Raw genomic sequence first — 24,597 nt, 5'->3', positions numbered from 1 at the left:
TAATAAGTGGAATTACAGTAGGAGGAGGCAACCTCTCACAGCTGGACAAGCCCTAAGACTCCTTCCGTTATTCTCTACTTAAAAGCTATCAATTTAGAGCTGTCCTATGTATTGCCCTGTGAATTGAACAAGCCTTTTCAGTCTTTAATTAAGGGTGAAAAACTCTTTGAACATCACAGCATTCATCTGTTCATGTGTGGAAAGCCTGGTGTAACAAAAGAATTTAATCAAACTACAAGCCTAATAAAGACTACATTGCCTGAACTAAATGATGTTATTGCAGTAGCGGCTCATAGTTTTACATTTAAAAAAGCGGGTCAGAGTGTTCATTCATCTTGATTAGCAATGCCAACCTAATTACTTCTGGAGGAAACAGTAATTAGCTGGAGTCTCACCTCATTAATCATGACATTCTTGTAGCAGACTATTTTTATCTGATAAATGGCTTGGATTGGAACAAGGTGTATATTTGAATTCTAGTTAATTGTACACAGCTTGCTGCATAACATTTCACGTTTTTATCATTTAACTACTTCCTTTCTGCGAACCTTTCGAGGAGCTTTTGTTGGTTACTTGCGTGCTTGTCGTGAAAAAAAAAATCTGACTTAATGAGAGGGTCAATTCTTGTTAGTTAACATATCAGAAACGGTGTCTCAAGGAAGTAGAGGAGGGGATGGAAGATACCCATGCGTACATTAGACCATTCAGATTTCGGTGGCACAGACACTTACTGTAAAGTTTCTATAGTGAATTCGAAGTGATGGCATTTTATAACTTGGCACAGTAGCTTCTATATGATCAATAACCATCATGGACAACATACAAAACTAATATATAGTAGGTAGAGATTATAATAAATTCGGCCCGATTCTCAATGTTCCCAAACCAGCATCAAAGAATTCTCCATGTTTAAAAGGAGTGATAATTCGAATCCGTAGTGTCCTTAGCTATGACTAGGCTTACTCTTTTTTGCAGTCATATAACTGTGACCACTTCTCTCTTTCCCTCAGTCTTGCATTTCCAAGGATTAAAAGACATAGTTTATCAGAGTATCCTATTTCTTGCTTTTCCCTGCTTCCTTTCCAATTTGTGACTCTTTAAATGGAGCCTGAAATGAACACCATTTAATGCAGGAGAATTCTTGATGTGTTCTTTGTAAAAATGTATAATGCTAACAGCCATGTCAGGGCATTACTACCTAGGAGGGTCAGTATGGATTATGCCCAAAGTCAGGTTCCTTAGTCTTGCATTGTCTCCCTAAGAAGAGTGGATCCAACCCTTAAGGGTTGACTCACATTAGCCAAATTTAGGAAGACTGATGTATAAAATACGATGCCAGTTTAAAAAATTGTAGTGAGAAGTGGCTTCCCGTATATGAAAATAGAAGTAATATGGATTTTCTCTGTCATCAAGACATCCAGAAAGCAAAATAGTAATCAGAAATTTTGATAGCGTACAATGTGAAATTGTGGTCACAAAGACTAGAATGTTTATCATGGGCTTTGTCAACATAGCATATGTTTCTGTAGGAATATCTCCATAGGAAACCAGCTCATAACTTGAAGGTCGCTTGTTGATCAAGTAAATAGAAGGGGGAGATTTAGATGAACTTCATGTTTAATGGAATCAGTCTGATATAATCAGATGTATTCATCTTTCCATTAGAGTTAGCCTGGCCACAAAAGTTAGGATACTGATATTTAAAATCCATTAGCCTCATCTCTTTCCTGCACAATGTTAGGATGGATCCTGCCAGCCTTTACCTCAATGACTCCTATTTCTAGACTGAACACTGCTTTTTGCCCAATTTGTTCTTTGTTTTGATATGTTAAAATAATTAGTGTCTTTATAATTGAGTCTTGCTGGCCTGGGAACAATTCTGCTTCCTCCAGGTGACTTTGCATATGTATGCATGGTGGTTTTATTTTTCTTCTTTCCTAGTTTACTGGGCACCTCACTGAGGCAAAGTACAGGAGTCCCTCTGCTTATAAAACAGTTGTTTCTAAATCCATTTGCACGTAAATTAGAATGACACAATACTACTTTAAACTTGAAAAGTATAATACAGGGTGCAGGATTAGCTTTAAAATTAATAACTAAGTCATAGCAATATCCCTAAGAAGGGCTTACATCTGCATTTTCCAAGTGCATTCCCACAAAATAATTTTGGAAAGTTGAAAGAAGCATGTTATTCTCTCAATGAGCAGGCAATCTATCAGACAGCTTACCCTAAAATAATTGGTTTGGTCTACTTTGCAATGCTACTGAGGCCATTAAGAGCCCGCAGCCTGATTCCTCTAACACTGTTGTGGGGGAACTCTTTAGTGTTTTAGGTAAAATTCTGACCACTTCTTGACTCCATAAGGAAACTGGGCAGATCCAAACAAGGCCTTGGCCATTGGACTCATCTGTGGTTTATAACAAAGTTTTCATCAGAACCGTATCGATCATACTTAGCATTTAAGTTCCCAAGCAAATAGCCAGTTACAATGAATTACCATTAGGTTGCCAGATGTCTAGTTTTGATACATATCATCTGGCCACATCCTCAAAGTTGTTTATTGTCCTTATTCACTTTTCCTCATCTGTTGCTGATTACTGTGGATCAAATAGGTCTGGCATTTTTCAAATGTCGTATGATTTTTTTTTTTCCTAGACTTTTCTGATGGTCCAGTGATTCATGACACCTGTACGTGTAACATTTCATCATCTTCCCACTGATCTCCTTTAGAAAAATGTTTTCTCTTTATTTCCATCATAATCATATGCTTGTTATTACTGTACTTTAAACTTACTGCTTTCTAACTGGACATGATGTGGCTAATAATAGCTGTATGATTATAAAATACCTCAAAACCAGACACAGACACAACAAACAGGTGCTCTCAGAATGAAATGATGGCGTATGACCACCTACGCCATCTCTTGGTTACAGGCAAAATTGACTTTTTTTTCTTGTCTGAAGTGGAGTGTTACTTAGTTCTTATCTGTGAGAATTCATAAATATATAGGCTAAAAGTTGAGGACTTTCTATTCTGAACACACCTCTTGATTGGTGATATTATTTTTATTGTTGTTGAGAGTTTGTTTAATGTTCTAAACAACAATAGTAGTTACTAATTCCTTTGATATTTAACAAGGTCCAGGCACTGTGCTTTACCTGCATTAATTCATTGAATTCTCATATCAACCCTGTGAAGTATCATTTTTATTCCCATTTTACAGATGAGGAAATTAAGCAACTTACCCAGCGTTACTCAGTGAGTGATGAGCTGGGATTTGGACTCTGGTATGTTGGCTCCAGAACGCAGTCTTAGCTACAACTCTAACTACTTCTCATGTAACAGGTTCCTTGTCACAATTCCAAAAATATAGAAAACTCCAAAGGAAGGCAGTAACATTACCTGACAATCCCACCATACAAAGTATCATTTTTATTTTGATATACACATTTCCAGACTTTTTTCCAGAAAAATTTGCTGCTTGCTTCCTTCAGAAAATATTAAAACTATCTTCATATGTATATATACAGATATATATTGATATATATATTGCAGAGTTTTTAGAGACTGCATTACATCTTAGTATTTTTAGTTATCCTCTTTACTGAAACAGTTTGTTTCCCATTATAAACAATGACACAATGTACAATGTGGTGGAGAAACCTTTGTTCACATACTTATTTTTCTTTAGGAAAAATTCCAGAAGTAGAATTACTGGGTCGATGAGAATGAATAGTTTTAAGGCTTCTTATACCTACTGCCAAATTTCCTTCCAGAAATGCTGTTTTATTGGTTTGTACTCCCACCATCAGCATATGAGATGTCAGCTTTCCTGTACCCTGAGCAGCCTGGGGTCTAGCATTCTCTTCTGTTCTTTTTTAGTACTTACCCACTTTGAATCTGGGCCTTTTTTGTGTAAGTAGATTACCCTTCAGTTATATTTATCTTGCCTACTTTACCTCTCTATGCTTCAGGTTTCTCTCTGTGAAAATGACATAATAACAGGAACTACCTCAGGGTTGTGGTGGGAATAAAAGTTTTTCACATATATACTGCATAGAAAAGTGGAAAAGCTAAGACTGCTTAGTCTATAGAAGGAGAGCTAAGGGGGCACCAGAGTAGTGTCCAAATATCTGGAGCACTGTTCTGTAGATGGAACAATAAGCTTCTGTAGGACAGAAGTGTGTTCAGCGAGGGCTCCAGGAAATACTGTTTTGCCTGAACCTATTCTTGTAGGTTTGAAAATAAGCCAACTCTGACGTTTGTGAATTCCCTATCATTGGTGTGTTCAAACGGAGGCTTGACAAATGGTTAATGGAAGTACAGCAGAGGGCATTCATATGGGAGAAAAATGGACTATATGGTTGAAAGGATTTGTTTGGTCTCAAGATTTATACTTTGGGCTTGGGACACAGGTATGCTGGTCCTCACTTGCTAGCCTGGAGTTATTGGAGAGAATAAGAAAGTCAAAACTGAGACTAGAACCTGGGCACTAGGACAAAACTAAAGGACGAAAACAGGTCCTAAAATCTTAATGTCTTGGTTTTAGTCTCAGGCTCGAGGCAACCCACATCACTCTAGAAGCAATATGGGCCTCAGCCTTTGTGACTAGGTCTCCAGATCCCAAATTTTATCAGAGTTTGAGTTTAAAGACTTTTCAAAACTTTATTAAGTTTCTCAAAATTTTAATTCCAGTATTAACATACAGTGTTCTATTAGTTTCAGGTGTATAACACAGTGAGTCAGCAATTCTATACATCACTTAGTGCTCATCATGGTAAATGTGCTCTTAATCTCCTTCACCTATTTCACCCATCTTCCCACCCCCGCTCCCCTCTGGTGATCATCGGTTTGTTCTCTAGAGTTAAGAGTCTCTTTCTTGATTTACCTCTCTCTCTCCCTTTCCCCTCTGTTCATTTGTTTTGTTTCTTAAATTCCCCATAGGAGTTAAATTGTACAGTGTTTGTCTTTCTCTGACTGACTTATTTCACTTAGCATTATATTCTCTAGCTCCATCCATGATGTTGCAAATGTCAAGATTTCATTCCTTTTTATGGCTGAATAATATTCCTATATATATGCAAATATATATCACATCTTTTTTATCCAATCATTTATCCATGGACACTTGAGTAATGGTTTGTGACAGATTTTGTGCCCTTTTGCCCCACTGGTAACTCCTTTGGACCCCATCCAGTTTGGTAATGGATTTTTGATGTATGCCTTGAAGCATAATAGGATTCCCAGAGATGATGGGACCAAGAGCAGAGAAGATGTAGCCAACTGCTTCCATTGTTCTAGGTTTCATAGTTCTGCTAATGTCTAAGAGCATGTTAGGATTTTTTTTCAGCTACATTGCACTGTTGATTTAAAATGAGCTTTTAGGGCAGCCTGGGTGGCTCAGCGGTTTAGCACCACCTTCAGCCCAGGGCATGATCCTGGAGACCCAGGGTCAAGTCCCACGTCGGGCTCCCTGCGTGGAGCCTGCTTCTCCCTCTGCCTGTGTGTCTACCTCTCTCTCTCTGTTTCTCATGAATAAATAAATAAAATCTTAAAAAAATAAACAATATTTGTAAAAAAAAAAGAGCTTTTAACCAAAATCTGAAGGTTTTTTGTTTTCCCATATACACAGCTATTAACTTTCTCCTCCCTCAATTTAGATCCATTTTACACTTGTACCTTTTCCCTGTACCATTTGTTAGGAATCTGTATTTATTAGTCAACTTCATCATGTTAGAATCAACTTATGGTTGCATCAATTGAAATTGTTTGGATTTTGATTCCGTAAGGTGACATGTTAGTTATCTCTTCCTATTCAGTAGCATCCATAGTTTTGAACAGTGCCACCCATATTTCAAACAAACCAATAATGATGATGTTTAGGACAGCACTGAGGACACAGCCTTGTATCATTCCACTGGAGACATCTCTTCTAATCAGTGCTTTGTTCATGGGTATGACTGATCTGATAATAATCAGGATACTTTCTAAATGTGAATTTTATTTAATATATATTTCTTGTCTCTATAAAGCAGTTCCCAAATTTTGCTTCAAGAAGATGTTAACAGAGGTACCTAAACAAGATTGAATGCCATATTTTAAAAAGTTTGGGAGACGCTGCACACTACATTCTCTTCTTGGAGAGCCACAGTGCACATTATCATATACATTACTCTTCAAAATTTATATTTTGCTTAACTCATGTTTTCCAAATGTACTTGTATATGAACCCTGCTCCCTGCATACCTATGAATATCCTGTGTAAGTCTGTTCTTTGCAGACACCAATTTGAAAAGCATTCCCTACAAAGGTAAAATGAGAGAGCCTGTCAGATGCCCTGCTGAAGTCCAGACACATATGTCCACAGTATTTTCCTTGTCTCTCGGTCTAGTAATTTTATCAAAAGAGAAAATGGGCTAGGTCTGGCTTGCATTGTTCATCATAAATCTGTGTTGGCTCCATACTGAGCCTGTTTGATTTTCTCAATTTCTGCCTTGCCTAGAATCAACACAGAATTTAAGAGTTCAATTAATGAAACTCACTTCCCCCCACTCCTCCTCTTTAAGTATATTAAGTCAATATTAGCTCATCTCTATCTGCTGGTGCCTTTTCCTTTCTCCAAGTTTCCTCAGGGCAAATTCCAATGAGGTTCAGCCACTTTATTTGGTGTGATTTCTTTTCAGAATCCTGAGATGGAGTTCACCTGCTCAGAAGCACTTAGCTCATCTCATAAAACCGCCTGGCATTTTGAACATGGTTTTGCTCAGTCTTGGTCTTTTAATTCCACTGTCTGAGGTTCCTTCTTGGCTTTCTGGGCTTACTAGCATGGCCTTGGACAGAAGACACACATAGGACAGGGCCTGATTTCCTGGACTTTCTGTCATTTCCTCACTTTCAGTGGCCTTACACCCCATCTCTCTTTTAGTTTCTTCATCTGCTTTGAAGGGAAAAAAAACCCCTCTTTTTGTTGATTGTTAGCATTTTTGAAAGGCTTTTCCCATTCTTAGCTTTTAGCCTGCCTCACACTGTTCTTTGAGGTCTGTGACACTTGTCTGTGGCTCACCTACTTTTGATTGCCATGTCTTCTCTGTTCTCCTTCCCAGAGGGATTATGTGATGCTCTGTTGTCAGAATTTTATGTTTGTGAATCTTCCTTCCCTCTGGAGCCATTTCTCTTCTCAGTTTCTGTCTAAGAAACCCTACCCAATACTCGTCCTGCATGTGTTTCCTTAGAGCTCTGGTCTTCCCGTCACTGGCTGTAACATAGCCTTCGATGAAATGATTGCATTCTTCCAGGGTTCCTCCATTTTCCATCCGGTGTCACTAAGACACAGTTAAGTCTGTGTGTCTCCTTCACTATGTCTTCCTTCTGAGAGCAGAAATGATTGGCTCAGCAAGTCAAGAAGCCATTTTACAACCAGAAAAAGGCTGCCAGTGTTAATTTTGGTAGAGGATATTCCTTAGTAATTGTCCAGCAAGAATTTGTTTTTGGCAGATAGACATATTTTGTCTTACCCTAAAGTGTTAACAAGGTATGAGTCCTGTAAGGGAAATGCAATTAAGAGAGCCACATAAATAAATAAAATTAATTAAAACAGGTTTGTTGTGATAATTAGTTTGTTTTACAATAGGGTCTTTGGTTGTTAACAGGCTTTAGAATGCTTCAGGGCAATATCTTTTATTTCTAAGTATAGCTCTTGAGGTATTCTGTGAATGGATTACAGTGAATGAGTTTTACTAATTGATTTTTTGTTATAATTTATGCAGTTCTGGAAAACACACGAATGCATTCAATTTATACAACACATTCATTCTTTTGGTTCTTCTTCTTCTTTTTTCTTTTTAAAGATTTTATTTATTTATTCATGAGAGACACAAAGAAAGGCAGAGACACAGGCAGAGGGAGAAGCAGGCTCCCTGCGGGGAGCCTGATGCGGGACTCGATCCCAGGACCCTGGGATCATGATCTGAGCAGAAGGCAGACGCTTAACCGCTGAGCCACCCAGGTGTCCCTAATTATTTCTGATCATCCATTGAGCAGTGGTGGTTGACTTAGCCACCAAGAGGCACAGAAGGTGTCTGATGCCACCAAAAACAGAAAAAGGGACTCAGCCATGATATCACAGGCTACAGAACCTCCCCTCAGCAATGAGTGATGTAGGCACTTGGGAGGACTGCTGAGAAAGTGTTATGGTTTAATAAAATTTTCACTACTGGGTAAGTAATGTTTTCCAGAATTTGTACCATCCTCCCGCAATAATAGGCTTTAGTTTTTCACTCACAGATTTATTTTGAAACATTGTCTTTGACGTTGTTGTTGAAATTACTTGTTTTCCCATTACTTTTAGTGATATGTACATATAGTGAGAACCACTCAAAAGTTCTGACCAGCATGAGGTAACTGACAATGGCTCACTCAGTTGATACATTTCTCCCCAGAAATAATTAAATTTGATGTTTTATTAAGCTTTCCAGCCTTTTCTTGAGTAAACTCATCATAAAACTATCAAGATTTATAGATTATTAGAACTAAGCCATGGACTCTCAAGGACCCTAATCTAGAAGGAATATAATTTTTGTTGGTCATTGGGCACTTACATTCTTGTCATGAAGCAGAGTATGTCCATTACCAGAGATTTTTAATGGTTTTAGCCAAGACTAGACAATGTAAGAAGAATTTGGAAAACTGAAAGTAGATAATAAAGGAATCTTAATTTAGCAAATAGTTTCAACCTCTTTCCAAGGAGTTTTGACTACTTTGTATTTTCCTCATGTATGTTTTGCAGATACTCATCTCCATGATGGAAGTACTAAGAAGGGAACACACAAAGCATATATGGCAAGAGGAAGAGCAAAAGGAAGGCAGAGGAAGCAAGGGGCTAAGGAAACCAGTGTCACCAGAGGCATGCTGAGTGAGGGACTGTTCATCTGTTTTTGAAGACAGGCTCAAGATGACTGTGAGTCTTTCAGCAGTGATCAAGCCAGGTTAATAATTGTATATTTTAAAGTATATATGGCAGGAAAACCTATTTTTCTGAAAAAACAAAACTATTTTATTCCATGCTTTCATTATTAAGCCAGATTTTTAGTATATTTTATTGGTGTGTAATTACCCAAGTTGTTAATAATTTAATTTCCGGAAGTAATTGAGCTAAGAATAATGCAGCAATATCTACCATTTATAAAGTATCCATTATGTGCAAGGCATGCCACAAACATTTTTCTGGTCACAGTGCAAGGCAGTTTTGTGTGCACCTAAACATCAGAAAACTAATTTCAGAAGTTTCAGCAATTTGCCTAAATGTCAGATAGCTTGAAATTGAGAGTTTAAAATCAACTTCAGTTCTATTTGCTTCAAAGCCCATCTTCTCTGCCCTTTAGTATTTTCTTTCTGACATGGACAGCTTGTGTAGCTCTGGCTCTTGTTAAGGCTTTCAATTACACATGGGTGTGGCTTTTTTTTTGGATATAGTCCTTTCACATCCCCAGGAAGGGTTTGCATTCTTAGGGTTTTGAAGAGCCCGGGTCTAGGTATCTCTAGCACTCTATGAAAAATGCTATTGCTCTTATGAATTTTGATCATAGAATTAAAATGCTTTTGGGTATGCAGCAGAGAGGAACCTCACAGGACTTAACTTTGACTTGAAAAAGACAAACTAGTAGTAAAAATAGCTTTGAAAAAGATTCTTACAGGAGAGCATCACAGTATCAGGGGATTCCTGATACAACTCTGGAGGTTGTTTGGAAGGGGTAAGCTAGTCTTTTTCTCAATCATGCCTGATATTTTTACTGGACAGATTGTGAAGGATGGAGACATGTCTTCATCTCTGAATACTCAGGGCCTGGCATAGTGACTCAAACAAGTTTGAATGAATGCATTGAACATGTAATAGAGGCTTCTCATGTGATCAGTTCAAAGGTCAGTTGTCTTTTTGTTTTTGTTTTTGTTTTTAGGTCAGTTGTCTTTAAAATTAGGGGCCACAAAACTTTAAGATTACTCTTTGCATGAAGTGAAACAGGCTTTGGTTGCTAGAACCTGTGGCCATGCAAGTTATGGGCTAGTCCCTCGGTTTATTTAAAGTGATAGAAAATTTCAGATTTGAGATGTGTAATTTATGGGTATAATACCTAACCCAATTCTTCGATCATGAACACCCCGATAACACGTCCCTCCCTCCTCCACATACACAGATACACCTGAGCTGCTGTTGAAACTTCATGAGTTGGTCGGTTCCTTTTTTCTCTACCACACTCCTCTGCTCAGCAAAGTGGCATAAAACTCTAAGGAAGATCTCTTGGCCACATATTTGATCATGATCAGAGAGGCGGAATATAACACATTTCCTAAACAGGAGTGTTGTGCATTTCAGATAACTTTTCTAACATTTTGTCTTGTTTGATTTTTATTTTAATTAATTAATTAGTTAGTTGATTAATTAAGTCAGCCAGAAGTTAGGCAGAACTAAGACCATGTAAATGAATTGGCCAAAGGCCAAGGTGAGGGGAAGAGCTGTGGCTGCTTAATGAATACACTTGAGAAGCTGGCTATTCGCTTAAGCCCAGTTCTTCTTTTTTTTTTTTTACATGTATTATGCACCATATTCTTACAATAATACAATAATACCTACATTTTTACAAATTTTTTCAGTATTTCTAGGCTACACAGTTTGTCAGTTTTTTTCAAAGTGCCACAAATCTCCAAAAATTTTCTCATATATATGTGTGTGTATATATATATATATATGTATATATATATATATATATTTAAAAATTAACTTAACCAACTTATAGTACTATAAGCCCAGTTCTTCAACAGCTCAGAGCTGAGATATGCCTGCACACTGGATGAGACCAGCGCTCACAATAGCATGTCTGTGGGAAGTCTGCAGTGGCCAAGTACCAAATTGAAGAGTGAAGAGCAAATTAATTGGAGAATAAGACAAAAGAACTCTTAATAGTTTTTTCTTTTTTTCTTTTTAAAAAGATTTTATTTACTTATTTAAGAGAGAGAAAGAGTGCTTGCATGTTGGACAAAAGAACTCTTAATAGTTTTTTCTTTTTAAAAAGATTTTATTTATTTATTTAAGAGAGAGAGAGAGGAAGAGTGCTTGCATGTCAGGGTCGGGCGGGGGTCGCGGGGTGGGTGGCAGTTGGCAGCTAGGGTCAGAAGGGGAGAGAAAGGGACAGGTGGACATGGTGCTGAGTGCAGAGCCCCCTGAAAGGTTGGATCCCATGATCCTCAGATCTTGACCTGAGCCTAAATCAAGGTTTGGATACTAAACTGATTCACTCATCCCAGTTCTTTCTTTTCTCTTTCTTTCTTTCTTTCTTTCTTTCTTTCTTTCTTTCTTTCTTTCTTTCTTTCTTTCTTTCTTTCTTTCTTTCTCTGTCTCTCTCTCTCTCTCTCTCTTTCTTTCTTTCTTTTCCTTGCTTCCTTCCTTCCTGCCTTCCTTCCCTCCCTCCCTCTCCTTCCGCCCCGCCCCCGATGTGGGACTCGATCCCGGGTCTCCAGGATCAGGCCCTGAGCTGAAGGCAGGCACTCAACTGCTGAGCCACCCGGGGATCCCCCATCATGACTCTTTTTGCATCTCCTGTCGCTTTCTGGTGGGGTACCCTTCACAGTCTAGCTTTTTTCTGTCTGTCTCCCTCACCTGTCTTCTGTGCCTCAAAGAATCCTGCACCTTTTCCCTTAAAGAAGGGTGAGGTGGGGCAGCCCCCCTGGCTCAGCGGTTTAGCACCGCCTTCAGCCCCGGGTGTGGTCCTGGAGACCAGGGATTGAGTCCCGAGTTGGGTTCCCTGCCTGGAACCTGCTTCTCCCTCTGCCTGTGTCTCTGCCTCTCTCTTTCTCTTGTGTCTCTCATGAATAAATAAATAAAATCTTAAAAAAAAAAAAGGATGAGGTGGGGAGTAGCATTCAAATATGGTATTAATGCAATGTCTAAAATACAATTCTCCTGATTTCAGATATAAATTAATTTATGTATAAGTCATTCAGAAAATATTCAGTGGATTCATTATTAGTTAATATAATTTGTCATAACTAGGTAAATTTCAAAAAGCTAGATGGGCAAATATCCAAAAGAGAAGAGGCAGAGGTGTGTTTTTCCATAGTAACTGCTCATAGCTACTTTCTGTAAGCCTCTTGAAACCCAAACAATACAACCTTATCCAATCAATGAGTATTTATTAATTGCCATATAATACATGATAGATAATTGAGAATTTGAAGTTAAAAGAAAATAGTAGGTAGGCATAAGGCTTATTCTCAGGTAGCCAGGAGAACCTATTAAAGTAATGCCAAGAAGAATACCATCTAGGTCTATGGTTTAGGAACCATAAATATTGTCATTAAATGTTTTAAATATTCTTTGATATGTAATAGATAATTATCAATCATGATATAAGGTTTTAGATTTATTCTTCTTTGAACTGTTCTGTCCTCTTGGGGCTTCTTTAACTGACATGTATTCAGAATACAGTCCAGAATCTGAATATGTGCATTTGCTACCTTCCCTGGAAAAACCTCAGTGGATGCCAAATGGAAGAGGAAAGAATGAAGGAATCATGAGCTAAATCAGGAGATACAAAGGGCTGGGTCTCTCCTTTGTGAAAAATTGTAAATGTCTATTGTGTCTTAATCTCTGTGCTTATAGTTTTAGAGGGCCATAGCAGAGAGGAAAAAGAAATTCACCTTTCTTGGGGAAATTTGATTCAAAAAGATTTTGTATGTCCCATATTCAAGTGACATTTCAAATCCAGTTACTAAAGACAAGTAGGCTAATTGTTGTAGTAAATAGTTGTTTATATATTTTTGCCTGCTTCACATCTTTTTTTCAACATCTGGGAATTTCCCCTTTATGAAGCAGATACTTCTTCTCACTATAAAGTTGGGCATGTCATATAGTCACCTTCCTGATGTTTCTTGCAGGTTGGGTATGGGCACATGACCTCAAAGTTTCACCAATATATATCTCTTCCCAGATTTGTGTGGGAGGCTGGTGAAGAGAATAATTTCAGAATCCATCTGGTGAAAAGATGACAGGGATGACAATTGCATCCGGTTCCTGAAGGTAATCGGGGGCATTAATTAATGTGGTATCCTGGTCTAGAGCCTTATGTTGTTGTTACCTGACGGAGGTGCTATCTACAGGGTCCAAGCCATTGGGGGTGGCAGGGATGACTTCATGATTTTGGGAACTGTTTCTGACTACTAGGCCCTCAGGCTTGAATCTCCAGTTTTCTTACTCTGTGAATGCCCAACATTCTTCTGAAAATCTATTTTCTGCTTAAGTGAGTCAGGGTTAGTTTTTGATGCATAGAAATAGGAGGCTTGACCAATACTAGGCAACTCTCCTTGGAATAATGATCAGAACTCACATCTCTGGTTTTACTAGGTAATCCTCAGAAAATAATTTCTCAAATTTAAAATCTTGGAGAAAATTTTTAGTAGTAAATTTACACTTTGTTGACCAACATAATCTTTCCAAAATACAAATGTTTCCATTTATACTATAAGATTGGCATAAAAACGATTTCCTATTCTAATTAACACACAGGAAATAGAGCAAGAGCTAGACTAGGCAACCTGCACAGTTGAACAGATCTTCCTTTGCCTGCTGGCTCCTTTAGAGACTCAGAGAGAAGATGTTTTAGACTGAGAGTTAGGCTTTCAGGTTGGAAATTTCAGTCCTAGGGTTTTAATGGGCTCATCATTCTTAATTTACTTAGTTGCAGAGAGCCTGAGAGAACACTGCCTTCTGGAGTCCACACAGAAGTGACACTATAGGATTTGGTGGTCCTGAACATGCTCCTGGTGAGCACTGTATGTAACACAGGAGAGATGTGTCATAAAAGCACCTGTATGAGGGGTCAAAACATCAGATGGGTAGCTCTTTGAGTGCCTGGCTTCATAAGGATAAAATCTGGAATGTTTTGAGAAGTAAGGAGATGGATCATCCTTTGGGGATGCCTATGAAAATATCATCATTAAAAAATAAGTTATGATAAAGAGTTTGAGGTAACTTTCTGAGAAATACCTTGGAATCAGTTGTTCTTTTCTGATGATCATTAAGTAACTAGAGGGAGGCAGTTTTGACATATTCTGGGTAAAGAAAGAAACCTGACCAAGTCCCATGCCTGATAAGATGGCCATATCATCTCAGGAAGAAGAGGTCATGGAGGATATGGAGTCAGGGCCAATGAAGGGGCAGTGCCATCCAGACCACAGCTTTATTCCCTGGAGGGTGAGTTGTTAGGGCATTAGCTTCCTTGGTTGTCTTCATTGAGAAAGGTGGTTGGCTCTTATTACCAGTGCTAATGATAAAGGAGACAAAGAGAGTGGTAAATCCAAAATAACAGATGTCCCCAAACAGTTTAGGCTTAGTTTTGAATATCTTTCTAAGAAATAAAACAATAGAAATCTCAAAGGCCTTACCTCCTTTCTTTATATTTGGACAGAAAGCATCTTATTTAGGAACTGAATATAGTAATAATTTCTCCCACTTGTTGAGTTTCTACGGTACTCCAGGAAGTGGGCTGGGTGCTTTTTGTACGTTATCTCATTTAGTTCTCATGAAAAATCCATGAGGAAAGTATCATTATTATTCTCACATATAATTTTGTAGATTTAGCGTGAAGACCTTGACCAAGAACCTATCATGCAGTGTTCCTAGTCATACCAATGAATCAAATAGGAAAAACAAAGATGTCACAAAAATTAAAATAAAATTTACTTCCAATTACTTACTAATGAATAAGCAAACAAGTTTATCTGTCACCATTAACACTGTTAATAATCAGCTCGTAGATAGTTTTAGATTCTTCTTACTGAATATTTTCATAGGAAATTTCATGATAACCAAAGAGGAGAAAAAAAATCAAAGCAAACATTTCAAGGAGTATTACCTTTGTTGCATTCAGCTGTGCAGAAACAAAATCATAACCCGATGTACTTGCGCATTCATTTTTTGTTTCTTAACCACATCAGGCCTCAGCTGGGAGTGTTTGCTGCCTTATCTTTTATGTTCTGTAGTGTGTCTGGGTATCACCTTGATGTGTTAATCCCAACTTTTAAGGCAGTGGTGATCAAACTTTTACATGCATAAAAATCAGTCAGAGTGCTTGTTAGAAAGGTACATTTGTTGGCTTCACCCCAGAGTTTGTGATTCATCAGCTCTGGGGTGGGGTGCAGCAATTTCCATTTTTAACAGGCAACACGGCTGTTTCTGATGCAAGTAGTTCTGGACACTTTTTGAGAAACTCTACCCATGTGAGAAATGACAGTGGTGATGACCAGGGCAGCATCCATGGGCCAGGTAATGGTGGGATATTCATAAGGCACCTTGTTTATTTGAAACCTTTTCCCTGCCTACTTGTTCCTCCCTCATTTCTTGTTCTCCTTGTCTTCAATCCAAGTCCCAGTGGATTCCTCTCCTGCCACCATCAGATCTGTTTAGAATAAATACCAAGAAGCAATGTCTTGCTGATTGATTGTCTAGGCTTAGCCTATCAGTGAGGTGGGAACCTGTGTTCTGGTATTTCACTTACAACTTGGTCCCAAAAACTGGAAATCTCACTCTAAATGAAGAAATTCATTTAGAGGTAATAAACTACCGTCAAGTCTTTCAACAAGTGTGGGTTCCATTCTGTGGGCAAAGCCTTGCTGTGAAGAGCACGAAACCCTGAATTGGGGCTTGGTCACTTATAAATTGCACAGTTCTGAGCCTATAGTCATTTATACTCTTAGAAAAATAGCTGTGTCATATGCAAAAAAGAAAATGATAATCCCAATATTGCCTAGTTGCTCAGATGACTCAATGTTGTCATTCATTAATTTAACAAATATTTGTTGTGCATTATGAGCCAGGTGCTAGTGGAGTCAAGTAATAGTCATTAATTTTGAACTCACCCAATCCTTGTTTCCTGTTCACATTTTTCTCTTGTTTACGTTCAGCATCCTTATCTTTTAATTATCTAATTTCCTGCCAAACATAGTCCATATGAAATTAACATTTATAAAACTTTTGAGTAATATGTATATTCCTTATCTACAGCTAAAAGAAACAATGTATTATTTTATTTAATTATCTAATATTTATCAATTACCTAGTAATCATTAATTACCTAATATTTATCAATTACCTAGTAATCATTAATTACCTAATATTTACCAATTACCTTTATTAGTTACCTAATATTTTAAAATTATCTATTATTTATATATACCTATGATGTGTCAGGCAATCTACAGGAATTGCAGATACAGAGTACAAGACTGATATGGTCTGAATCTTCACTGAACTTACATTCCAACAAAGGTGACAGCCAACCAGGGAAGATGAATATTCAACAACTAATTTCACAATTATTGGAACACAGTAAATTCTGCAAAAATTTAAAAGTGATCTATAAACTAGAACAGGAATATTTGGCCTAGTTGGTGGGATGGTGTGGGCAAAAAATACTTCCTTGAGGAAACAAAATGTAAGCAAAGTTTTAAAAGGAGAATGTGAATTAACCAGGCTCAAGTAAAGGAGAGTGGGCTGGCCAAGGGGAAGGTTTCAGGGAGAAGGTTCGTGTATTTCTTCCCAAGCAAGAAGGAGCATGACACTTCTAAGGAACTTGAGAAACTTGTCCTTAGAAAGGTTAGTCTCCTTGCTGGTGGGGAATGGACTGGAAGAGGCAAGTCAAGGAAAACTGGGAGCTTGGACCAGAGAGGTCATAGAAAATGTGGACTAATGTGGCTGGGTAGAGAGATTATGTAGGAACTGAAACAGAAAAGTCTTATCACTTGATGGGAGATGGCATGCAGAGGGCAGAGAGGTGTGGAGCAGCTCATGTTCTTGGCTCCCCAAGTACAGTTGGAGAAAGAGACCATTCATCACAATGAAGCTGATATTTCTAATGTTGTCCTGTTGCTATGAGGCAGTAGGAGTAATAACTCCTGTCACTATGTTGTGCTTAGCATAGTGTCACTAGAAGAGCAGTGGTTGGAAGTCAAAGAAATCCATGTTGTGATGCCAATTCCGTCACTAGTTTGGGGAAATCTCTTAACCACTTGTTGTAAATTGGGTTTTATGATTTGTAAAATTTTGGATTCTAAAATGTCTAAAATTTCAGTTCTGACTTTTTATAGTGCTTTATGTTCAGATAATGATGTTAAGTAAATTAAAATGTAATTCAACAGTGTTTTTCTTTTTTTATTTTTTAGCATTTTACGAAGTCATTGTAACCTCATTCAACTAGAAGTCTAAGCATTATCCTTGAATCCTTTCCCACAAATGCCACACCTGACCTAGCATCAAGTCTTGTCAGTTCTACCCATAAAACAGATCTTGAACCTGCCTATGTCTTCATTACTGCTATTACTTCCCTAGTCCAAGTCACTATTCATTCCTTCCTGGATACTGTGATGGTAACCTAACTAGTTTCCTTCTTTCTACTCCTGCCTTCCCACAACCCACTCTCCATACCGTATCCATTTCATTTGAAAAATGTAAGTCAGATCATGTGACTAATGACCAAAAATTTTTGCTGATTTCCTATCATACTTAGAATAAAATATGAGCTCCTTCCTTTTTCTCATGAAGTCCTTCTTCATTTGTACCCTCACTGCCTCCTCTTCCTCTTTGTTTGGCACTCCTCTCTCAGTCTCAGGCTCTTAGCTGCAGTATTTTTTTTTTTTAACATGCCAACCTCCTTTGTGCCTTAGCAAACCATTCCTTTTGACTAGAAGATACTTTCTTGGCTCTTTGCATGCCTGGTTTCTCTTCCTCATTCAGTTCCCATCCTAGATGTTTCCTCTTTAGACAGATCTCTCTTTAACTACCCAATCTGGTAGCCTCCTGGTCACTCTCAAGCACTTTGCGTTATTTCAGTTCTCTGAAGAGAGTTTATCATCATCTGAGACGTGAATTGCTTGTTGATTAGTTGTCTTCTCTCAGAATATAAGCTCTATGAGAGAAGGAATTTTATCTTTCTCATTGTTATCATGTTTCCAGTGCAAAATAGTCTTTCATGTATTAGTTACATGGGAAATATTTGATAAATAAATGAGTGAATGGGGACATATCAAGGAGCAAGACAGTTCTTAAGGATTTTATAATCTTACAAAATGCATAGTTTGTTATACTTGCAGGGTTTATGGGCAGTCAAGTAGTTAACATTTCTTAAATTCAATCTCAAAGTTCTTTACCATGGTCTTTGCAGCCTCTGTTTAGTTGCTGCCACATCAAGCACACGTTCCATTTTTTTTCTGAGAAGGTTAGATCATCCTATAAAAAAGAAATAGCTCTTAAACTAAAACATTGATGAAAATATGACTAGACTCTATTTTATCCAGACGAATAATTTGTGTTCCCAAACTGTTAGTATTGCTGTTACTATATTTTTTTAGTGCATGACAATTTTGGTAGGATGTCAAATATTTTTTCCAGTGTTAATGAAATATTAAAGCAAAAGGAGCTAAAAGATCCTGTAAGGGATTCTGACCTGTTTTGCCTCTAAGCTATTCTATGACCTCTGAATAACTTTGTCCCTTATTTTCCTGACCTGTAAAGACTAAATAATGTAATAGAAATCTTTCATTTTCAGGTTACATAGAAGGAAAAAGTCAGATTCTTCCAGTCTCACAGCCACTCCCTAGAGATCATTGAGGATCCTTGAAAAAAAAAAAATCTATTGGCTCAGCTAGTGAGAGTCATTTACTGCCTCCCCCTGCCCCCCCCCCCCCCACCCCGTTCTGAGGGTTGACTGCCAGTCTGGGATCATGCAAGGGCATTGTAAGGTCTTACTTTTCTTAATGTTATTTTTTCACCAGTCTTCCAGAGTGTCTGAAATGTCTACCACAAGAATAGCTCCTTTGGGTTAAGAGGTTATCTCCAGGGAGACATGTTTAAAATGAGCTCCTTGTGTAGATAACACAAGCACCATTTAGCACATCTGTACTGATTGGATTATTAGAATAGAAGTTGCCTTCCAGAAGAAAACTTGAGCTAAGGGAATGGAATATGTCATTTTCTGTTCCTTCTTTCTTTGCATCCATCCCTCTTTAGAAGTAATACTTCTAAGGTCAAAACTACTGTGAGGCCATAGGTAGAATTAAAAAAAAAAAAAAAAAAAAAAGAACAGCCTCTCTCAAGGAACTCTCAGTGTAGTGGAGCTGATAATATAAAATTTAACTAGAGTATACAGGCAAAATGAAATAAACAGATTAAATTATAAGGACAGGAGTAGTTCATGTTAGCATGGAATATTGGGACCAGCTTTGTGGAGGAGATGGAATTTCATCTGAGCTTGAATTGGGCTTTGAAGAGCAAGGAGGATTTCAATAAACAGAGGTGGAATGATAAGGGGTAAAGATAGGAAAGGAGAGCACTTTCTCTCTGAGAGAACAGCATAAACAAAGGCAAAGTAAATTTTGAGGAAAATTAGAATTTGCAAATAGCTGGGAAGTGAGATGTTTCCTGTGAATTGTTTTCATTTGCTTTATTGAGGCATAATTCACCTATAATAAACTATACACATTAAAGTGTGTAATTTGATAAGTATGTATACACCTATGAAATAATCACCATAGCCCATATGGTGAACATTATCCACCCCACACAAAGTTTCCTTATGCCCCTTGACAATTCCTCCCTCTGGCCCCTTTAGACAGCCAAACGACCTGCTTTTTGTCATTATATAAATGGAATTGTACAGTTAACTCTTTTTTTTTTTCTTGTTAGGGTTTCTTTCACTTTGCTTAAATATTTTGAGGTTCATTTATGCTATTGTCTATCAATAGTTCATTCCTTTGTATTGCTGAATTGTATTTTATTGTATAAGTATACCACAATTTGTTTATCTATTCACTTGTTAATGGAATTTGGGATCATTTCCAGTTTGTGGTTATTACAAATAAAGCTGTGTGAACATTCTGGCCAAGGTCTTTACATGAACGTATGCTATCATTCCTCTTGGGAAAATATCTAGAGGTGGAATAGCTGGATTGTATGGTAGGTGTATGCTGAACCCTTTAAGAAACTGCCAAACTCTTCCAAAGTGGATTACCATTTTGCATTCACCGTAGCAATGTGAGTTTCAGTTTTTCCATACCTTTGTCAACACTTGGTACAGTCAGACTTTGAATTTTAGCCTTCACAATCAAAGTGTACCTAATTGTGGATTTAGTTTTCATTTTTTCTAAAGACTAATGATATTGAGCATTTTTTTCATGTACTTATTTGCCATCAGGATACTTGCTTTGGTGAAGTGTGTTTAAATCTTTTGTTTATTGATTAATTTTTTAAAATTGAGTTTTGAGAGTGCTTTGGATATAAGTCCTTTGCTGGCTATGAAACTTAAAAATATTTTCTTTCAGTTCATAGCTTGTCTTTTCATCCTCTTAACAGTGCCTTTGAGGAGCAGACATTCTTGATTTTGGTAAATTCCAACTCATTAACTTTTCTTTTTATGGATAGTCATGTTCACATTTTTTTCATAATTTCTAAGAAATCTTTGCCTATCTCAAGGTCACAAAGAGTTACAATTTGTTTTAGAATTTTATAATTTTTGATTTTAAATTCAGATCTATGATCTATTTTGAGTTTATTTTTATATATGGTATGAGATATGGCCTGAAGTTAATTTCTTTTAATGATTCATTTGTTGAAAATGTTATACCATTTATTGAAAAGATTATCCTTTCTACATTGAATTACCTTTGCATGTTTCTAAAAAATTTGTTCTCCATATATGGCTAGGAATATTTATATTATCTTGTTCTGTTCCACTGTTCTATTTGAGCATCTTTAGTCAATAAAGATAATTCTGAATTTTTATACGAAATCTTGAAATCAGATAGAGTTAATTTGTCAATTTTTTCTTCCTTTTCAAGTTATTTTGGTCATTCTAGGCTGTTTGCATTTCCAGAGTCAGTTTTCTAATTTTTACAGAAAATCCTGCTGAGATTTTGACTGGGATTGAATTGAATCTGCAGATTAGTTTGGGTGGAGTTGGAGTTAGCCTAACAATGTTGAGATTTCTGATCAATTAAAAGGTATATGTTCCTATTTATTTAGGTCTTTTAAATTTTTCCTCAGCAGTTTTTTTGTTTGTTTTCATTGTACAGATTTTCCACATATGTTTTTTGAGATTTATCCATATTTCATGTTTTTTGATGCTATTTTAAATGGAATTTTTAAAAGATTTAAAAATTTATATATTTGAGGGGCGACCACAAGCAGAGGGAGAGGCAGACAGAGAGGGAGAAGTAGACTCCCCACTAAGCACAGGGGTTCAACCCCAGGATCCCAAGATTATGACCTGAGTCAAAGGTCATAATCTTAACCCAATGCTTAACCCAATGAGCCACCCAGGTGCCCTGTAAATGGTATTTTTTAAGTTTCATTTTTTGATTGTTTATTGGAAGTACATAGAAATTCATCTGGATTTTATATCTTGACCCTATAACCTAAAATTTAGCTATTTTATTGGTTCTAATAGCTATTTTATAGATATTGTATTTTCTATATCAATGACTATGTTATCTGTGAGCAAAGACAGTTTTATTTCTTCCCTTTTTACCTGGATACCTTTTATTTCTTTTCCTTGGCTTACTGAAATGACTAGGATCTCCAGTACAATATCGAATAGAGTTGGGAGAGTAGACATCCTTGGATTGATCTTGATCTTAGGGGAGCATTGTTTTTTACTATTGTTATCTGGCTGAATTGTATTCTCCCAAAATTCATGTATTAAAGTCCTAACCTGTGTTACTTCAGACTGTAGCTGTATTTGGAGACAGGGCCTTTAAAGAGGCAATTAAGTTAAAATGAGTTTATGTGGATGGACCTTAATCCAATGTGATTATTGTCTCTGGAAAAAGAGGACATTGATACCCACAAGTAGTAGTGAGGAAAGATCATGTGAAGACAGAAAGATTCCTATCTAGGAGTCAATGGGGGAAGGCCTCTGAATGAAACCAATCTTGCCAATACCTTGACCTTCTAGCATCTAGCCTAACTTCCAGACCTGTGAGAAAATAAATTTCTGTTGTTGAAGCTACCCAGTCGGCAGTGTTTTGTTTTGGCAGGATTACCAGACCAATACAACCATTAGGTATGGTGTTAGCTGTAGGTTTTTTGTAGATACCTTCTACCAGGTTTTGGAAATTCTATTGTAAGTTTGTAGAGAGTTTTTATCAGGAATGTAAGATTTGTCAAAGCTTTTCTGAATCTATTGAGAAGATCTTATATTTTTATTTTTTAGCTTGTTAATAGGGTGACTCAAATGAATTGCAGTAGTGATTTAATATGCCATAGAAATTCCTATGGGTGGGAAATAATGATATTTTTCAGGTCTTTCTGTGCTATTAATGAAACAAAAATGTACTTAGCCACAAATCAGCCTATACTGGTTGCTAAAATTCTCTTTGGGATTTCATAACTAGAAAAGAAGCAGTGATAGTGGATAATAAATAGTAATACCTAAAATTGATTGTAATCTGAATCTTGAACTAACTGAAAAACTTCTATGGTTGACTTTATAATAGAGAGAGATGTTAGGAAAATGGAGAATGTAGCAACTGACAAAACCCAAATATTTAAAATACAGTCTGGGATTTGGTCTCCTTTTGGTTAGATTTTGTCCATACATCTTTGTTCACAATGGAGGTATGAAGAATGGGTAGTTTGTGTAAGTGATATTTAAAGACTTTGAGGAAGGTGTCCTCCTCCTCTGCAAAAGCAGCTGCTCTGTTTTATTAGCAGTTCATTTCTTTGGGTGAGCATGAACTCTTGTAAAATTAGATTTCATTTGGAGAACCAGTACTTTGGGCTGTTTACTGTCGATAACCAGTTTCAGGTGGTTTGCTTTCCTACAGGCCATTTTGCTAAGATCAGAGCACTAAGAAGCTAAGAATCTTATTAAATGAGTTTAGGATTAAAAAAAATGAGTTAGGGATAATTGTGAAGTATGAAATCATCACATTACAGAACACTGCCTGGTTAGAAGTTTGGTGGTGGGCAACATGAAGGCATAAGAGCTCAAGGCAGGTCTGGGGCTGGCAGGGAAAAGAAAGTGACACATTCCAGGAGGCAAAGTGGAGTGCACAAAGGGGAAGTAGGAGATTATTGCGTGTTATCTAATAAAACAAATACATATGAGGACTTTCATGTGCTGGGGTCCAGTCTGGACGTAAGGATGAACAAGTTAGTACTTTTATTTTATTATTTTTAAAAAGATTTTATTTATTTATTTATGAGAGACACAGAGAGAGGCAGAGACATAGGCAGAGGGGGAAGCAAGCTCCCCGCCAGAAGCCTGATGCAGGACTTGATCCCAGGACTCCAGGATCATGTCCTGAGCCAAAGGCAGATGCTCAATCACTGAGCCACCCAGGCATCCCAAGTTAGTACCTTTAAATGAGAGTAGGGATGGGAGTGAGGTGAGAAATGGCTTGAGGGAGAAGCGGGGAGATGGATGGGAAACAAGGCGGTAATTTGATATGCCAACAGCTGTCACAAAAGTGCTCACAATTGGGCTGGAGCAAGGCAGAGGCAGTCTTGAGAGAGTGGCTAGAGAAGGGAGTCGGTTAGTAAGGCCCTAGACAGGAGAAGACCAATAAAGAGTTCTATTATGGTTTTGATGATACCTGCATATTCCCATAGGATATTTAGTTTTAAAGGAAGATTGCATTGTTTTCCATATTCTATGTTTGCTAGGGCAAGATGCTAAGAAAAAGAAAAATAGCTTTTAAGAAGAATAGAAGAGTCACGTAACACTTGGGGAACCAAAAAGTCTGTTGGCTCTCATCTCTGAGCATTTGGTTAATTAAAAATTTCTTGATATGGGATAAACTTTAACCCATTAATGATGTTTACTGCTAAACATGTGTACAACGAGATAGCATAATAAAGTAGGTAAGAGCAAGGGCACTGAGCTGTGTCACCCAGGTTCCAATTCTGGTCCCACTCTTTATTGCTTATATTATTTTTGAGCAAATTAACCTTTCTTTACTTCAGTTTCCCCATCTGGAAAGTGGAATTAATAGAAGATTTTTTAATGAGGCCAGTCGAGCTAAATGTGCAAGTTGCTTAACAATGCCTAGCACATATGAGATAGAGAATGAATATTATTTTAATTATAGAATATGAGTTTGGAAGAAGGGGAGATCTGAATTTCAATCCTGGCTCTGCTATGTACCTACTGGCCTCAGTTTTTTAAATCATACAATGGATGTAGTAAGTTTTGTATGGTCACTATATGAATTAAATGACATAAAATACATAATGCCTAATCAATTATCTGATTATTCATTGACACCTCATAGCTATTGTCTATTATTATTACATAATTTTTAATGGTCATCTCTGACCATAGTTTTTTCAGAGTGACCTTTAACAAGCTATTGCCTAGGAGGATTAAAAAAAGTATTCCTATGAATTTAGTGATTTCCTTTATACATCATAGACTGGGTGAAAATCAAGTCTTTTTTAGAATTAAGCTGTTCATTTCTAGCTCTGTTTCAAGGAAGAGAGAACTGAAAATATGATATGTGGCAATATGGTTAGAGTACTTAGCTAAAAGCTAGCAATGTATTGACTAAATCTTAC

The sequence above is a fragment of the Vulpes vulpes genome, chromosome 8 (assembly GCF_048418805.1).
Source record: "Vulpes vulpes isolate BD-2025 chromosome 8, VulVul3, whole genome shotgun sequence".
In the NCBI taxonomy this organism is placed as follows: domain Eukaryota; kingdom Metazoa; phylum Chordata; class Mammalia; order Carnivora; family Canidae; genus Vulpes; species Vulpes vulpes.
This window is presented reverse-complemented; position numbering follows the sequence as displayed.